The sequence below is a fragment of the Anolis carolinensis genome, chromosome 6 (assembly GCF_035594765.1).
Source record: "Anolis carolinensis isolate JA03-04 chromosome 6, rAnoCar3.1.pri, whole genome shotgun sequence".
In the NCBI taxonomy this organism is placed as follows: domain Eukaryota; kingdom Metazoa; phylum Chordata; class Lepidosauria; order Squamata; family Dactyloidae; genus Anolis; species Anolis carolinensis.
This window is the reverse complement of record NC_085846.1, coordinates 73517628-73534136: the sequence shown is the minus strand read 5'-3', so window position 1 is coordinate 73534136 and position 16509 is coordinate 73517628. Positions and strand designations below refer to the sequence as shown.

At 37.5% G+C, this 16509-nt stretch overlaps 1 protein-coding gene across 6 annotated transcripts in view; it reads left to right on the top strand.

Annotated features, from left to right (window-relative positions):
* rbms3 (RNA binding motif single stranded interacting protein 3) overlaps nucleotides 1–16509 on the top strand; it is a 958643-nt gene that overhangs the window by 348806 nt on the left and 593328 nt on the right. The window lies entirely within an intron of this gene.

The following is a 16509-nucleotide window of genomic DNA, read 5'->3' as shown; positions in this document are numbered from 1 at the left end:
GAAGCGGGGCTGTCCAGCAGGGTCAATAGCAGAGCATTAGGCACTTAGGGGATGATGGATAGCTTGACTGGCGTCAATTATAGCCCAGCTTTCTCTCTGTGTCTCTTTCTCTTCTTTGAATCCTCCCTCACCAAGGAGTGTAACTCCTCGCCAAAGAGGGAAGGGAGGGGGGAATGGAAATGGGCAAGGTCAGAATGGGTCTTGTCTTGTGTTTTCTGGATTCAAAGCAGGGTGGGTGGCAATTGTATTTGGCCATGCTTTCCTCCCCCCCTCCCTTCAAGGTGGGGGAGGGATTCAGATGGCATGTGTGTATATGTGTCTACACATAAAGCACAAACACACACATATATGGGCTGGTCCATGAGGTTACGAAGAGTCGGAAGCAACTGAACGAATAAATGGCAACACACACACATATAAATGTGTGTGTGTGTGTTGCTTTAATTAAAACGAAGCAGTGGTGCCCACATTGTGCTCCAGGATGGCGATCTGTCTGGACAGTGTCGCCATGCGGCTGGCTGGCAGATGAAGGGAGTTTGGAGGTGATGGGGTCTGTGGCATTTCAGACAAGAGGCGACGTGTGTGTGTGTGTGTGTGTGTGTGTGTGTGTAAACCCTTTTGCAGAGGGACCCAGTGGGCACTCCCCAACTTTAATGTGACACATATGTGAGAGCCAGCCAGGGTCAAAGGAGGTCAAGGAGATGACCTCATGGAAAGCCATGGAGTTTAAGGCTGACCCGCCAAGGCACTTTGAAAAATTGTTCTCTATTGGGATTGCACACTGTTGCACTCAAACACTCTGGAAAAAAAAGGTGTTCACTACTTTGGGGACAGGGAAGGAGAAGCAGGGCTTCTTTTTTGCATTGTATTGTACAGTGTGAATGTGTATGTTTAAATAGCAAATCAGGCCTTTATCTGCTACTAAGAATGAAGTGTAATGCACCACAATGAATTAAATCGTGCTTTGCGATTCCTTTTCCTAAACAGCTGCTCTTCTTTTCTTCCACTTAACACTACTGAGGAACTTTCTCAAAACCAAGCTTTGTTGTCCCGTCCTGCCAAAATGGTTGTTATATATTGTACCACACAGAAACACATCTGTGAAACTATTATACAATTTTATTTCAGAATATTGACTTTTAGCATACGTGGGATAGGGGAGGAGGGTGAACTCTTCTACTCCTATGTCTGATAAGTCACTTGAGATCTATCATTGTGATGGGGCCACAACGGAATGGTACTTTTAATTTTGGGTGTGGCGTGATTGACACTGTTCTCTGCAACTAAGTTGACTTCCTTTGCTTAGGGAATTACTTTTCATTTTGTATGTATTAGCTGCTCTTCCATGACATAAATGAACTAGCAGTGGAAAACAGTAACCTAGGCATGATACTCAAATCCAGAGGACACAAGCACTTCTCTGTGCGATGATTCTCCTTTCATTTATATTATGGGTAGCATTAATTTGTTTGGTATACTATGCTGTGCAAGATTTCTTTGTGCTACATCAAAGCCTTTAAGCTTTTTGAACAATTGTTTTCACATTTCCCCCTTCTTCTTCTCAAGGTCGATTCAAATCGCATTTTACCTCTGTGGCCATTTAGTACGTATTGCTGCTGCTTCAGCAGGAGCAGCCTGTAGCTAGCTTGGCTGCTATATTGCTTATATAGCTTTTAACTATTTGGAGGAAGAAGGTTAAGACACATGGCATTCCTCAAAACCTGGCAAGCCAAGGACATAAAGCAATTCATGGGGATTTTTTTTATAAGAGAGAACAATAGCCTGAAGTACCAGATGAGACACATTGGCCATTTCTCGATTTTTACTCATGGGGTTTAAATGAAGCTCGTCTTGCTATTTAGAACTCTTTGCCTCTACTTAGGAAAATATGCTTTTGGGAAAATCTATTTTTGTGAATGAGTGAAAAATATCAATAGTGTCTTGCATGGGGACATCTTCTCAGTTTCTCTTACTACATATCTGAGTGGTGGTTTTTCCAAAATAATGTTACTAAAATTGCAGTTTCAAAGGTTGAGGGAGGCTTTGTATGCTTTAACACAAACAGGACTTTTCTGATTATTAGTTTTAGAAATATAATTTGTAGAAATTAGATTTTATTTATTTTCCTGCCGGATTTGGATTAGACAAGTACATTCACACATGCATTGCTATATGCTGTTTAATGCTATAATGTAGATATGCATACAGAGAGCCCTAAGTTTTTCTTACTTCATTTATGTGAATGTTTTCTCTCTCGCACAGACATATACGTATGTGAAGAAAAATCTTCATGTTTTGTAGAAGATACACTTCTACAGAATGCCCAATTTTGCATTCTGTTGCTGAAGAGTGTAAAACAGTGTATATAGGCAACATCTGGATTTTGTTACCTTAAAGCTGTCCAGTTGCTTTTGGGGCTCAAAATGAAATAGTTGGCATCATCATTTCTGTCCGATTCACATTTTGGGTAACTAATTAATGTCACTTATTTATGTTACAAACCTCCACAATAATATATTATCTAATGACATTCTAGGAACATCACATTCATATCACAATGAGTTCAATGAAATAGAGCAGTGATATTAACTCCCATTTTATAAACAGATAATTTAATGGCAATTTAGTTATTAGAAATTACATTGACTTATTACAGGTGATATGTGCAACACATAAAACACTCATAATACAACATATCTTTAATATTTTCTCTATATTGCTCTTTTTTCTATACACCTCTAATATATTTAAGCTATTTTTTTAAAAAGTATAGCTAACTCTTCAGATGGAACTTCAGCATTTGCTAAAAAAAAACAATGTCAGGCTCCTTTTATATATTTATCCCATTGTTATATGATGGATCACCTAGACATCATAGATCTGCTGTTGAATACGAAATGCATGTTGTTTGAACTGAGCACTCAGAATATAAAAATGTTTTAAAACTTACCATTTGAGAAAACGGATGAAAAGAGCATGTATTTTGAAAACCAGCCCTCTGTTTTCTGTGTATTTTTAACAAGGCAATGAAAACATTCTAGCGTGGCACTGTCTGACTTTACTTGATTTAATTTGTTAATTTTGTGGCCAAGCCTTCATAATAGGACTAGGTGTCCCAGGCATGTTGTGAATCAGAAATCAGTAAATATATTTTGTTGTCATTGTAAGGTGGAATGTATGGCTTTAGACTGCAAAACCATATTCCAAAAGGGATGCCCACTAGACACACAGGAAGAGGGTGATTTATTGCATGATGTGAACCCAATACGAAAAATACAAATATTTTTCCTGTGGGTCTTTTTTATTGTTCTCATAATTAATGGAAGTGAAGAATTCTCTATCTTTGTTGAACTCTTGTTCATATCATTGCTAAAACAAAAAGAAAGAAATATTTTATTTGGTTGGATAAGACCAAAGGATTTAACACTTAAATGTTGGAAATTATTTTGTCAAAGCAGGTTATTAGGGTAGGATCCATTCTGACCTTTAAAACTTAGGAGTTACTATTTTTGAGGGCATTCCTAATCAATGTGTGTTACAGATCATAGGTCTCCACAAACAGATATTAGATATGGTATTTCAATTGTGGGATTGTTTGAAGAAATATGCCACTTTAATTGTAGATTCATAGGTGATTGAGCAGTATGGAATTTTCTGTTCTAACCTGTCATTTGCTTTTGCCAGATTTTTAATGTAGCCCTAAGTCTTGTATTTTATTGTCTTTTGTTGGCTGTCAACTTTCAGCTTTGAAAAGAAAGTATAAACAGTGCAGCAGTGTTGAGGTGGTAATCAGTAGCTTCTAAAATGTTTGCACATAAATATATGAAGCAGTCAATTTAATATTGAAATGATACATTTTGGGAACTAAGAGAAAAGTAGTTTTGTGACCTCAAAAGATAAGGTGAACAATTGCTCATTCCTGGAAGGGTATGTTTTTGTATGTATATACATGGATGTGTATAGACTCATTTGCATATCTACAAAATCAGATGGAGTAAATGTGATTTTATATGAGAAGAGCTAAACTATGTATACTCTATGGAATATTGAAAGGTCTTTTTTGGTTTGGGGAGAAAAATGCCTTTTAAACAAATACAGGTCTTAAATTGACGTGATTTAGTGGACTTCTATGAAATCAAAAATTCCTCCTTTTAAATTATTATCATTTTTGAACAAATAACCACCACAAGACCATCTCCTTTCTTCCTTTCTCTCTGACTAATCAAGTGCTTATTTACTTTGCTGCATTTCCCCACTTTTGACCATCTGGCCGTATTGAATGCCTTGAGGAAAGAGTTGCAGATACCAAGATGCCTGACAAAGCTCTTTAGACTGGTAGTGTTCAGCTCATATTTTGTGCCTGGTGTGAAGTAGGGGTCAGGTGTAAGGAGTATTTCATCAACAGCACACTGATTTCAGGCTGCATTTCAAACCATCTGCAGCTTGGATTGATGCCAGGGCTCAAAAAGTCTTGCTGGAGCTTCAAGAGCCAAAGCAGAGACAAATATGTGCAAATAGAGAAAAAAAATCATTTCTAGGAATGTGGTTGGTATGCACTTAAGTCTTCGGGTTGATAAATTGTAGTATTACCCCTTCCTCCTCAAGTTGGCAGAGCAGCATCCTTTTATTGAAAAGTTTGGATAATAATGGATTGACCTTTGATTGTAGTAAAATATTTGGATTAATATCTCACCTTGGCTCAATGCCAGTTGTTTTGAAATGTAATATGAAAGCTTGAAATGTGTTTCTCCTTAAAGCTGGGAGACACACTTGCTTCTCACTGACTTGTGTAATTTTTGCGTGCTCACCTCAATAGAATGGGTACAGCCTATTTACGTACTCCCAAATGTCCCATTGGTCCATCTTTCAGACTGTTATTCTGACACCATTTGGTTTGCAAGCAGCTACATCCCTCTTTTCCTGTCAAAGGGCCACATTTTACAAACTTCACAAACAGCTTTAGTCACTGCAGAAAAGATACATGCATACACACATTCCAGGTTAGTCCTGGAGATACTGAGAATAAAAATCTTTCTATAGCAAATTCCCATAATTATAATGGGTTGTAGTATTTTACTCATGGACCATACTTAAGAATCAACAGTAATATATTTTTAAATGCTCAAAAGGATCAGGCTAAAGTATTATTCTGTACATTTTGTAATCAACAGAGAAGGGAAATGGGGCTGTGATCCTTTTAGTTCTTTGAGTTTGGGATATTAGCTCTCAGGAGAAATGTGCTTTGATTTGCATGAAAACCAGATGAGAACAGCTGTCTAGAAAGACCATCTTGAGTTCAATGCTGGGTATTGCAGTAACTGACACTGAACAACTAGGGTAAATATTTTGTTTATGTTTATTTATACCCTGCTTTGTCTCTCCACAAGCAGTTAAAATCCATAAAACTGATTAAAAGCATATTTAAAGTCAAAACTACTGCACCCCCTGACTTGATCTTAAAAACTTTATTCTTTAAAAACCTGCCTGAATAAAAAGGTTTTAATCTTAATTTTAATCTTAATTTGTGACACTTATGCTTCCAGGTGGGAGTTGAAGTTGATATGCACACCTGTTCAAAGACATCTGAAATCCATCAAGGGAAAAGAAAAGCATAGGGATATGAATCCACAGTGAACTCTCTCTTTCATACACTTCTGATAGGGTCATATCGCAGCTACAAGCTAGCTGCCTCCTTTCTGTTTTCTTTTGTTGGGGGACTAAATATTTCACAGCTGTTTACCCAAGATGGATAATTCCATCTCTAATTGTTGTTGTTGTGGCCCAGACTTTTTCCCAGTCTGGGATCTGAGGCAGCTTACAAAAGTAACAATGCATACATACAGCTGAATACATCCCCCCTTCCCAAAAAAGCTAAACTATCAATAAAATTAAAAGCGGATAACATATGACCATTAGAAAATACATACATAATATGGCATGTTATGACAGATCCTTCCACCCTGAGTAGTCAGCACTCAAGGATTTGTTGGAACATACCTGCCTATAGCATGGCAGTATAAAGGGTGTCCACCTTTTCAGAGCACAGGAAGAACCATGTTCTCCCATGTTCCCACCAAATGTGCAGGTGGTAGGACAAAGATAAGAGCCTTCCCGGGAGATCTCAAAACATGGGATGTCTCATACAGAGTGGTATTGTCCTTCAGATAACTTGGACCTGGGCTCTGTATGACTTTATAGATCATAAGTTACAGATGAGTTGTCCTAAGACTGTCAACTAGTGGATTTATTGCAACAAGGATATTATGTGCTCTCTGGATGCAGCTCCAGTTACCAGTTTCTTCACTTTGACAAGTACTGAGACATACTTTCTTCCTTAGCTCTAGGAATATAAGAAGTTGCTTTACACCATGTCAGACAGTTGGTCATGGAACCAATATGTGGTCTCATCTGGTTTTTGTAATTCTGGTTATCTCTATTGTTGCAGCCCCAAGGAGAACTGTATTTTGGAAGATACAATTCTTTTGTAAAACAAGATATTTGGACTTCATGTGCCTTGTGTTGGCCAAAATAAAAGTGCTTGTTTGATTTTACTTTTGAAACCATTAATTACTTTTAGCTCCTTCCATTTTTAGTGTTTATTTGCATGGACAAGCAAGGACAAATATAGTCAATATAAATATCATTATCATCAACAACAACAGTTCATGGTGTGTCTCACAGGAGCTTGGCTTCTGGATTGGCTCAAGTTGCCCATCTCTGGCCAATGTTGACTGATAGCAGCATTCCAAAGATGTAGTTTTCCATATCACTTTCTGCTTGACATGTTAGCAAATGAATGTGAGAACAGTAGAAAGTGGCAGGTGAACAAATAGGAAAACAGGGAAATTGGCTGCAGATGACCAATGTTTTTGACATCTGCATTCAAAAGAAAGTTCAGCACTCATCCATAATTTGCTAGTAGCTAGTAGCCTTCTTTGCCTTTCCAAAAGTGGCTAGAACAACTTACTTGTTTTTAATTTCTCCCCCCTATGATAATGATGATGATTATGGGAGAGAGTGAGAGGAAGAACAAAATGTAGGAAAGGATTCCTGAGCATTTTCTTTGAGATTTTCATTAAGTTGTTTTGTAAGCGTTCTCATAACTGCAGCTGGGCATGATTAAATACATCAATATCAAAAGCATTTGTGAATAAGAGCTTTTGTAATATTCCTGTCCAGTACCAAGAGAATAGAGAGGATTGCTTCTGACTCTTCATGACCTCATGGACCAGCCCATGCCAGAGCTCCGTTGGCCGTTGCCACCACCAGTCATTTCAAGGATAGTCATTTCAAGCCAGTCATTTCAAGGATACCATCCATCCGTCTTGCCCATGGTCAGCCCCTCTTCCTTTTTCCTTCCATTTTCCCCAGAGCCCAATCTTATGTAATCTATAAACATGTGATTTTGCTGTCAGATTGAACAATGCAAACCATCTGAAGGTAAACATTCAAAGAGTAGATGTTGTTTTGTGGCATTTTCATTTCAGCTAGAAGGTGTGATATACTTGACATAGTATTGCCCCCTGGGTTGTACATGGAGAATAGTGGTTGGAATCATTCACCCTTCCATATGTAGTTGAACATTAAATACGAACAGCATTACCAGTGGTGCGAGATACTGGGAGTTGAAGTCCAAAAACATTTGTTGGAGTGTATGATTCCACTCTTGACATGTGCTAACAAGAACATGGAAGCCTTTTTCTTTAGGCACACATGCTAGATGAGGGAAATAATGAACTTGAAATTGTGTGGTGAGGTTTATTTTGACTCTAAATAAAGTAGATGAAATTTTCACTTTAAATTCAAATTGATTTTTTTTGAAAAACTTTCATTTCCAGATTTTTATAGACTAAAAATGGGGTCTGAAATATTTTTTTGATAACCTGATTCCCTTTGGCTGCCTTCTATAAGACCAGTATAGAGATTAAGAAACTTATGACGGGCTTGGGTGTAGGTGACATATGGTATCTGAGTATTGTGTGAGTGCATTTTAGTGGCAGGGCTTTTTCATTGGTGGTACTATTATTGTTATTGTTATTATTGTGGTAGACATCTCAGTATCACTTTATTTAGCATTCAAAGTTCATTCAATTTCAATAGGCTTTTAATCTACAAGAGCTAGCAGTACTTGACCAATTTTGTTGTATCATTAACCTTCTTGCCTCCAGGTTTGTCTGCATTAATTTTTTCCATATTGCTTTCAGAAATTATATATACAAATTACAAATAAATTTCAAATAAATTAAAAAATATCCATATTAGCCAACATGTCCTATTAAGATGGTATACTATGTTAATGTCAGTCTTTTTCTTATGCTGGATATATAAAAGTGAATTATGCCATTAGGTTGTATTTGTCTAGTATTCACTCTTGCTCTTTTAACTCTCACAGTCTCTGCTGAATAACATGTTAGAAATGCAAAGTGAGCATTCAACCATCACATAGCTCTTGACACAAAAAGAGACTGAGCAAAAAGTGAGATGGGCTAAAGGCTTAGAAATAAAGAAAAGAACTCTGGTAGGCAGCAAATGACTTTGATGGCTAGGTTAAAAGATAATGTAATTAGGAGAAATGTTCTGTTGTCTCAGTACTGCTAGGCAATATTGTTAGACATTTCTCTGTCTCTTGTCTTGTTTGATTTTTCACAGAGTTCACAGAGGGATTAACATAGTGTATGAAACAATAAAATAGCAAGGCTGCAATCCTGTTCTTGTGTACCTGAAAATAAGGCTCGCTGAACTCATTGGGGCTCACTTCTGAGCAGACAAATCTTTACTGGCATTGTAGAGTTTTGATCAACTACCAAGAACACTTCTAATATGTAAAACACATTACATGAGCTTCATACAATGGAAGTAGCTGGTCTAGTTTTGGACTTTCCCTTGCTGGTAAGAAGGACCAACCTACCATTGGGCAATGAGACAGAGACCTCAAGAAGCTGATGCTGTGAGAGGGCAAATCAGTGATAAGTTGTTGAAACCAGAGTTTGTATGTCATGCAATCTGATCTGTACTTTTTAGGGTGCATCTATACTGTAGAATTAATGCAACTGCCATGGCTCAATACAATGGAATAATGGGAGATGTAGCTTTACAAGATCTTTTAGTCTTCTCTGCCAAAGAGTGCTGGTTTCTTACCAAACTACAAATGCAAGGATTCCATAGTATTGACGCACGGGAGTTTAGAGTGGTGTCAAACTGCATCAATTCTAGATGCCCCCATAGAATATATGAGCTTCCTGGCTCCTGCTTGTAATAAATTATCATTACAGCTCCAAACTATAGCTAGTTAGTATTATAGCTGCAGTTTGTAAATAGCAACTCTTTAGCCTCATTTTTCCTTGAAAGCAACTAAAATAGATACTCGTGGTTACTTTAAAAACATTTGACTCCTTCAGTCTTTAAAAACAAGAATGTGCTTAAGAAAACAACAATAATCCTACAATCTGTGGGCCTATAGTACAATTATACTGTTTATTTCAGCACCCATATCAGTGCTTGAAGCTGCAGCAAGGCATAGGTAAACTTTGGCCCTCCAGGTGTTTTGGACTTACCAGCTGTTAGGAATTGTGAGAGTTGAAGTCTAAACACCTGGAGAACCAAAGTTTTCCCATGCCTGGATACCATGCAGTATTTTCCCTCTCATCATTTATGGGTTTACTAAAGGTAGTTTAAATCAGGATTACAGCTCAAACAAATGTTAATTATAATGCAATTTAGTTATGAGGATTGTCGGAAACTAGCTTGGTAAACTGTCAACCAAGTGGCAAAGACCCATCTTGTCTTTTACTTTCAGTAGCAAAATATCCCGAGTCAAACATGCTGGGAAAGATTTACTTACTGATATATTCTGTTCTACTATCTTCATGTTGTTTTAAAGTATTTCTCTGACAACTCAGGCCACTTCTAGACAACGATTTCATCCTGGTCAGGACGTGTCATAGGTCACTGTTATGAAATCACGAATGTTGCAGTTTGTCAAGGTCTTTAGCCTTCTCTGCCACAGAGTGCTGGTGGCTCACCAAACTGCAAATCCCAGGATTCCATAGCATTGAGCCATGGCATTTAAAATGGTGTCAAACTGCATTAATTCTACAGATGTTCATTGGATCTTTTGAACTGAACAAATATTTAAGTTGTTTTTATCCAATTGACATCACATTAATCATAATGCTAAGGGGCTCTTTCTAAATGTTTCTGTGGAAAGGGATGTTAGAGAAGAAACAGGGAGACTGAAGATCCATTTGCAACTTTCAGTTACATTAATGGCCAAACTTTGACTCACCAAGTTGAAGTCTGTTTAGGGACCATGTGGTCATCAGGTACTTAATAAGACTCTTGCTTTTTGTTGCTTCTCTTGTCCTGCAAAATAAGGGAAGGTTGAGACAAGCCAGACTACCTCTGGACTGTAATCAATCTAATAAAACCATATATTGTGTAGGTTTTCAATTGTTGCTTTGTTTGAAATCTGTTCTTAGAAATGTAGTTTTCTTTTGTTCAGTTCAATCTATATAGAATGATAATTTATGCCCATTTTAAAATTCTTTCCACATGATGATGAGTTTCTTGGATAATTTAGCAATGTGTCTATGCCTGCAAGAAAGCTGGATTGACTCTGCTGTGGGATGTAAAATGTGAATTCAATTATTAAATTTAATTTCAAATAAAATTCTATTGATAAGATTATGTTAGGTGAGATCTGCTTAAATGCATATTTTGAACAGCTATTGTCATGCTGAGAGAACACACTAATGCTTTACAGAAAGTATCAAATTTCAGTATTTGTTCTCTTGTACCGATACTCCAGGAATACGTTTTTCTGTGACATATTTTATCAGTGTTACTGTAGGATTTTTTATGTTGCAACATTCAGAAATGACCTCATTCTAGAATAATTAAAATTTATATAAGAAAACTGTTGAACTTTTCTTTCTCTTGATTGTGAACCAAACATTTCTTTGTTCATAGAGCATCATTTTTCTGTGCTGGCATATTTAGAGTAAATAATTGTGAACCCAGACTGTATATACAGGGTGTTTGCAAAATAACTTTCTAATTTTAATGTAATTATACTTAAAACTAGGGAATTCTTTTTCAAACACCCTGTATAAATACATTTTCCAAAAAAAAAGAAAGAAAAAGATTATGGATGTACGTAAATTGTGTAATATTCAATAGGCATTTGCTTGAGAGAAATAAAGATGCATAACATTAAAAAGCAAAATGAAATAACCTTACTGTCATTACAATGGAGATTTGGGAGTCAGAACTTCTTTAATTGTAACCTGATCCTGCACCATCTTTCATCAATGTCTTAGAAGTCATGTTTGGAGACACCCATTGGTTTGACAATCTTTACATCTCTTAAATACTTAGATAATATATTTTAAAACATGAATAACAACCACCAAAATGTGTAATTTTGGTAAGTCTGTAACTGCAAAATGTAGCCATTTTTGCCTGTTGTGGTTATTTAATAGATACATGAAATTTGTCACATTCTGATAATCACTGACAATCCAAGACAAACTTTTACCTACAGTGCATGTGAATAACAAAGGAGAACAGGAGATTTGCCATAACATTAGCTTTTATTTAGCCATATTCTTGACTGTGTTATTCTGTAGACACATATACCATGTTTTCAGGATGCACAGTGCTGCTTCACAATTCATGTTTTATTCACACATCAAAAGCCTGCATGAACAAAAAAGTATTTGCATGCCAATGATAAGAGAAGAGGGAAGTGGCCAACATAGCTGTCCATGGAAGGAAGTTCTAGAGCAGTGATTCTCAACCTGTGGGTCCCCAGATGTTTTGGCCTAACAGCTGGTAAACTGGCTGGGATTTCTGGGAGTTGTAGGCCAAAACACCTGGGGACCCACAGGTTGAAAATAACTGCTCTAGAGGACTGAAGCAACCACTGAGAAGACTTTTTCCTACATCCTTACTATACAAGATTGAAATGATGGCAGGACTGACAGAAACCCTCTCTGTGGATTTTAAGACTCTTAGGTATCTCTAGTGGGAGAAAAGAATGTTTTCACATAATGTGAGAATACACAACTTTTTGTCGCCAAACTGCTTAAACATTACATGTGAAATAGTGAAAGATTTTGCTATAATATAGTTATTATCTTCATTTATATTTTACGTTGTTTACCCTAAATTTTAGGTTCAAGTCAGACTGTTAAGGTTTCAATATGTGGGATTTGTTGATGAATTCACTTGGATTTTTTGCATTTTAATAAACTGTAATTTAGTTTATTTCTCTTTGTGCAATATATATATACACACACACATTATCTATTGGTTGGTAGGCAGCTAATCAGGCTGTTACTTTAAATAAACTGGCAGATAAATGTATTTAAGACTTGTTAGTAAAATGTGAAGTGGGCCTCAGCCAGTTTACCAGCTGTTAGGATTTCAGGGAGTTTAAGGCCAAAACACCTGGGGACCCACAGGTTGAGAAACACTGCCTTAGGTGATGCCTTGCAGATAGACCTGATGTGAAATGAAATAATTTTCAACATTTAACAGGTGAAAACCAGGATGCATATCACCAATCAACATTAAACTGTAATCAATAGGGTGAAAGCAGACAAGCTATGAGATGCTGTTGGAGTTTGTTTTTGCCTGAGTCTATAAGGAAGGCTCTGTTTCTCCTCTTTGAATTCAGCTTGCAGTAACTAAAGTAGGTAGAGGACAAAGGAGGAACATGGGAAAGAGAGAAAACTGGGACATTATAAAAGCTACCCAAAATGTGATGGCAGAGGATTAATTTAGACCTCATCAGATGACTTTAGGGTTCTGTTTCCGTGCTCTGCAGAAACTGAGCCCCACGGAGGCCATCACATGATGTAAGGGAACTTGTAGTGGGACTGTGTGGGTCTCTGTTTCCATTGTGCATGGGAACTGAGCCCTAAACCTGTCTTCAGCTTTTTAAACAGGGAAAGATGGGCAGGTGACGGGGAAAGGACGTGGAATGGCTGGCCATCCTAGAAGACAGAGAAAGATAGTAGGGAACGAAGAAGGACGGTTCCCTTTGCTTTCACCCTCCCGTCGGTTAGGGTCCTCTGACCCTTCAAAACTGGGATAGTTGGGGGATTTGCTTTCAGTCTACTTACTTGCTTTAGGTTTTACCCCAGTGGTTTTCTGGCTTCTTATGTTCATAATCTAGGCATATGTTTTTGCAGAAAAAGTCTGTTTTTGGAGAAATGTACAGCCAGCTAAATGAATTGTAGGCTAAATGACACTTGTTGTTTGACTGTCTCCCACAGTGTGGGAAGATCCTTTTGCACACCCCTCTTAAGTCCATGAAACCAAACAGTCAGTTTATACAGATACTTCTTCCATTTCTCTTATAGTAGCTTTTATCTCAAGTGAATGACAAATAACTATTTTCTCTTTGATTTGATTTTAGTGATTTCTTTAACCTGGGGGCATTTCTGCTTATTTTGCTCTCCAACCCTCCGAAATAATGAGACAAGACAAGTAGACTTGGGTTTAAAACTGGGCAACTTTATTGATAGTTACCTATTTAACTTTTGATTTGGCCAAAAATCTCAATATCCATCTATAAATTTGGTAAGGCATAAGCCAATATAGGTGGTCCTGCCCGACCATCCTTTTAACTGAATATAGGGCGAAGCACCAGGTCCCCAGCATAACTAAACCTGGATGACCTAAAGGGGAATGTGGTGGAGAGTGTTGCCTCCGAAACAAATGAGGTCAATGTCTCTCATTCCAAGGCCATAATCGTTCACCCTTGCCAGGACTGTATAAACCCTAAGTAAGGATTCATGCCTCTGGCCAACACCAAAACTGAGGTGCCTTGTGGTGCACACCAAAATAAGAGATTCCCCTAAGCATTCTGCTTATATGACCAACACCTCCCAATTTATCACTCTGCACAGTATAGGGTAGGTGAAAAACCTTCCCAGAACATAGGAGGGAAAAAATTCCTACCCGGCCCATCTAAGCGACCACACTTCTGCTATACTGTTAGCGGCAGGCAGGTGGGCCGACGTCCAGAAAGTGAGTGATCTAGGAGGCAGGCTGCTTCCTAGAAACCCTGTCCCTTCTAGAACTCTCTTTCTGTGGGAGGGGGCAAAGCCACTTCCCTCCTCCAGCTGCATGGGACTTTATTTTCTTTGTTTTTGTTTAGTTTAAAATCATTCGTATAGGAATCTAAAGCGTATTTACTGAGAAATAATCATTACTAAATTCAGTGGGCTCTTGTAAGTGTGTTTAGTACTGCAGTCTTAGTGATACTCATTGTTTGGCATGTGCTGTACTATTGTGTTGAGTAGCCTGTTAGATTATTGAACATGTTATAATCCTCCCACCAATCTCATTCCCTAATGGACCTAGATGGAAAGTAGGGACTGGAAATCATCCTTTTCCTGTGTGTACTTCATAAGGATTTATTATATTTGCTATTTACGATCCCTGAATTTGGTTTACCTGTCAGTATGCATTTTGTCCTCACTGTTGAAACCAACAAAGCAATTCTTTTGAATCCTACTGGAGTCCAGTGGAGTACCAAGTTGTTATAACAGGAGTGGTAACTGTGTTGGTGTCCAGACGCTTTAGGATTGGAACTTCCAGCAGCCCTTTCCAGAAAAGCCAGTGGTGAGGAAAGTTGGAAATAGTTTCTTGTGTACAGGTTTTCTAGATCTTTTGAGGAATATGTAAGCTCAGGCCCTGGATAGGACAGGGTGAGACATCTTCAAAGTGACAACACTTCCTGAAAAAAAGTTTTTTAATTATGTGCTGCAGGTTTCTTCAGAAATTTCTTCACTTTCCCTCCTTCCTTTGGATCATTTGTTTTATATTATTTATCTGAATATCTGAATTATGTGCACTAAGCAACAGTGGTTGATGCTTATTGTATCTTGTTCAATGGACATAATCAGGCCCTGTTGTTGTGAGAGGATTGGGCACTTTTCTTGGGTTTCTGGTCTGATACTAAACTCTCAGAGTCTGAGATGCTCCTGACCAGACACTCTACCAATGAATCACATGATTCATTTTTAAAGGGTCATAGCCTCCATCTGTAGTCCTTTGTTCAAATCTGTGCTGCTTTATTTTGAATATGCCTGATGGAAAATGTCTTGAAATTTTGCTGTGCTTTGGTGATCTCTCTTGTTCCACCTTTCAACAAATAATGAAATATTTAAAATTATATAGGGAAGTGAGAGCTCTTTTATTCTGTCTACAAATCAAGAGCACGATTTCATATTTAATGAAGACTAATGCACACATTAAACTACAAATTTGAATGTTAGCGAGTATGTCTTGGGGAATTCTACATGTGGGAATAGACCAGTATGCATTTTTTATAAACATGTTGGATTTTAAAATGAATAATCCAGAAGAGTGCCGGATGGGGTGAGAATGATAATCTGCTAAAAGGGAACAATTTGAAGCATTCAGATTCTTATTAACTTTAGAATTTAATTGCCCTGCTCTTCAGCCTCTTCCTTGCCCCCCCCCCCCCCCCGCATCGCTTTTTTATATTTGCTTATAGATATTGGATCCCAAGCCAGAAGTTACAATGAGAAGCACAGCACTGATTCATTCTTTTCTTTTGTAAATGAATCAATTGTTTATCCTAGCAATTTAGCCAAACCTACTCTGCTTGAGTCAGAATGGTGCATCTCTCAGAATTATGGTACATCTTGCTTAAAGCCAACCAACATGTTTTGGTACTTGATGAAGAAAATCAAATAAGCAGCTTTGTCTCTGGTAGTAAAAATGCAACAACAATAATTAAAGAACTTAAAGCTGTTCTTCCTACCTTTTCACAATATCTCAAATCTGGCTCTTAAGGCATCTATCTGCTTATTTAAATAGGGGAGTGTGTATTATATTCAATCCCAAAAGTGATTAAGTAAGAGTATTATGATACAAGAAGTACTGATGGGACAAATGGTTATCCTGTGCCTTTAGTCTTACAGTATAGTCTGATAATGGATGGCAACAATGAACTTTTAATGTTTTGAGGAATATGCAGGCCTAAATAATTGAAAGAAGAATAGAACTGCAGTATAAAACTGGAAGCAACCACAAAAACTTGTCCTATACTTCAAGAGAAGAACCGCTGATTGCTACTTATATACGATTGGGACAGTCCTGTCTTTTGTATATACATTGAGTTTGTTTGCTTATTTTCATATCACCACAAGCAGTGGATTTTGGTCTTCTTAGCAACCACAAGGGCCATCTAATTTAACACCTTGGCACTCCTGAGAAGTCAACATTTAATTTCTACTTGAAAAATCAGAAAGGAAGGAGAGTCCATCAACCTTTAAGGAAATCTGTGCTACTGTTGAATAGCTCTTACTATCTTCATCTGGCTTTTATCACCCAAATGTAGTACATAATCTTTATATCTGATGAAATACTTTTAGTTAATGCTGATCTAGATTTCCAATCTATCAAGGTCATCTTGAATCCAGATTCTGTCTTCTGAGGCATTCTGTATGTTGGTGTCATATGCAGATT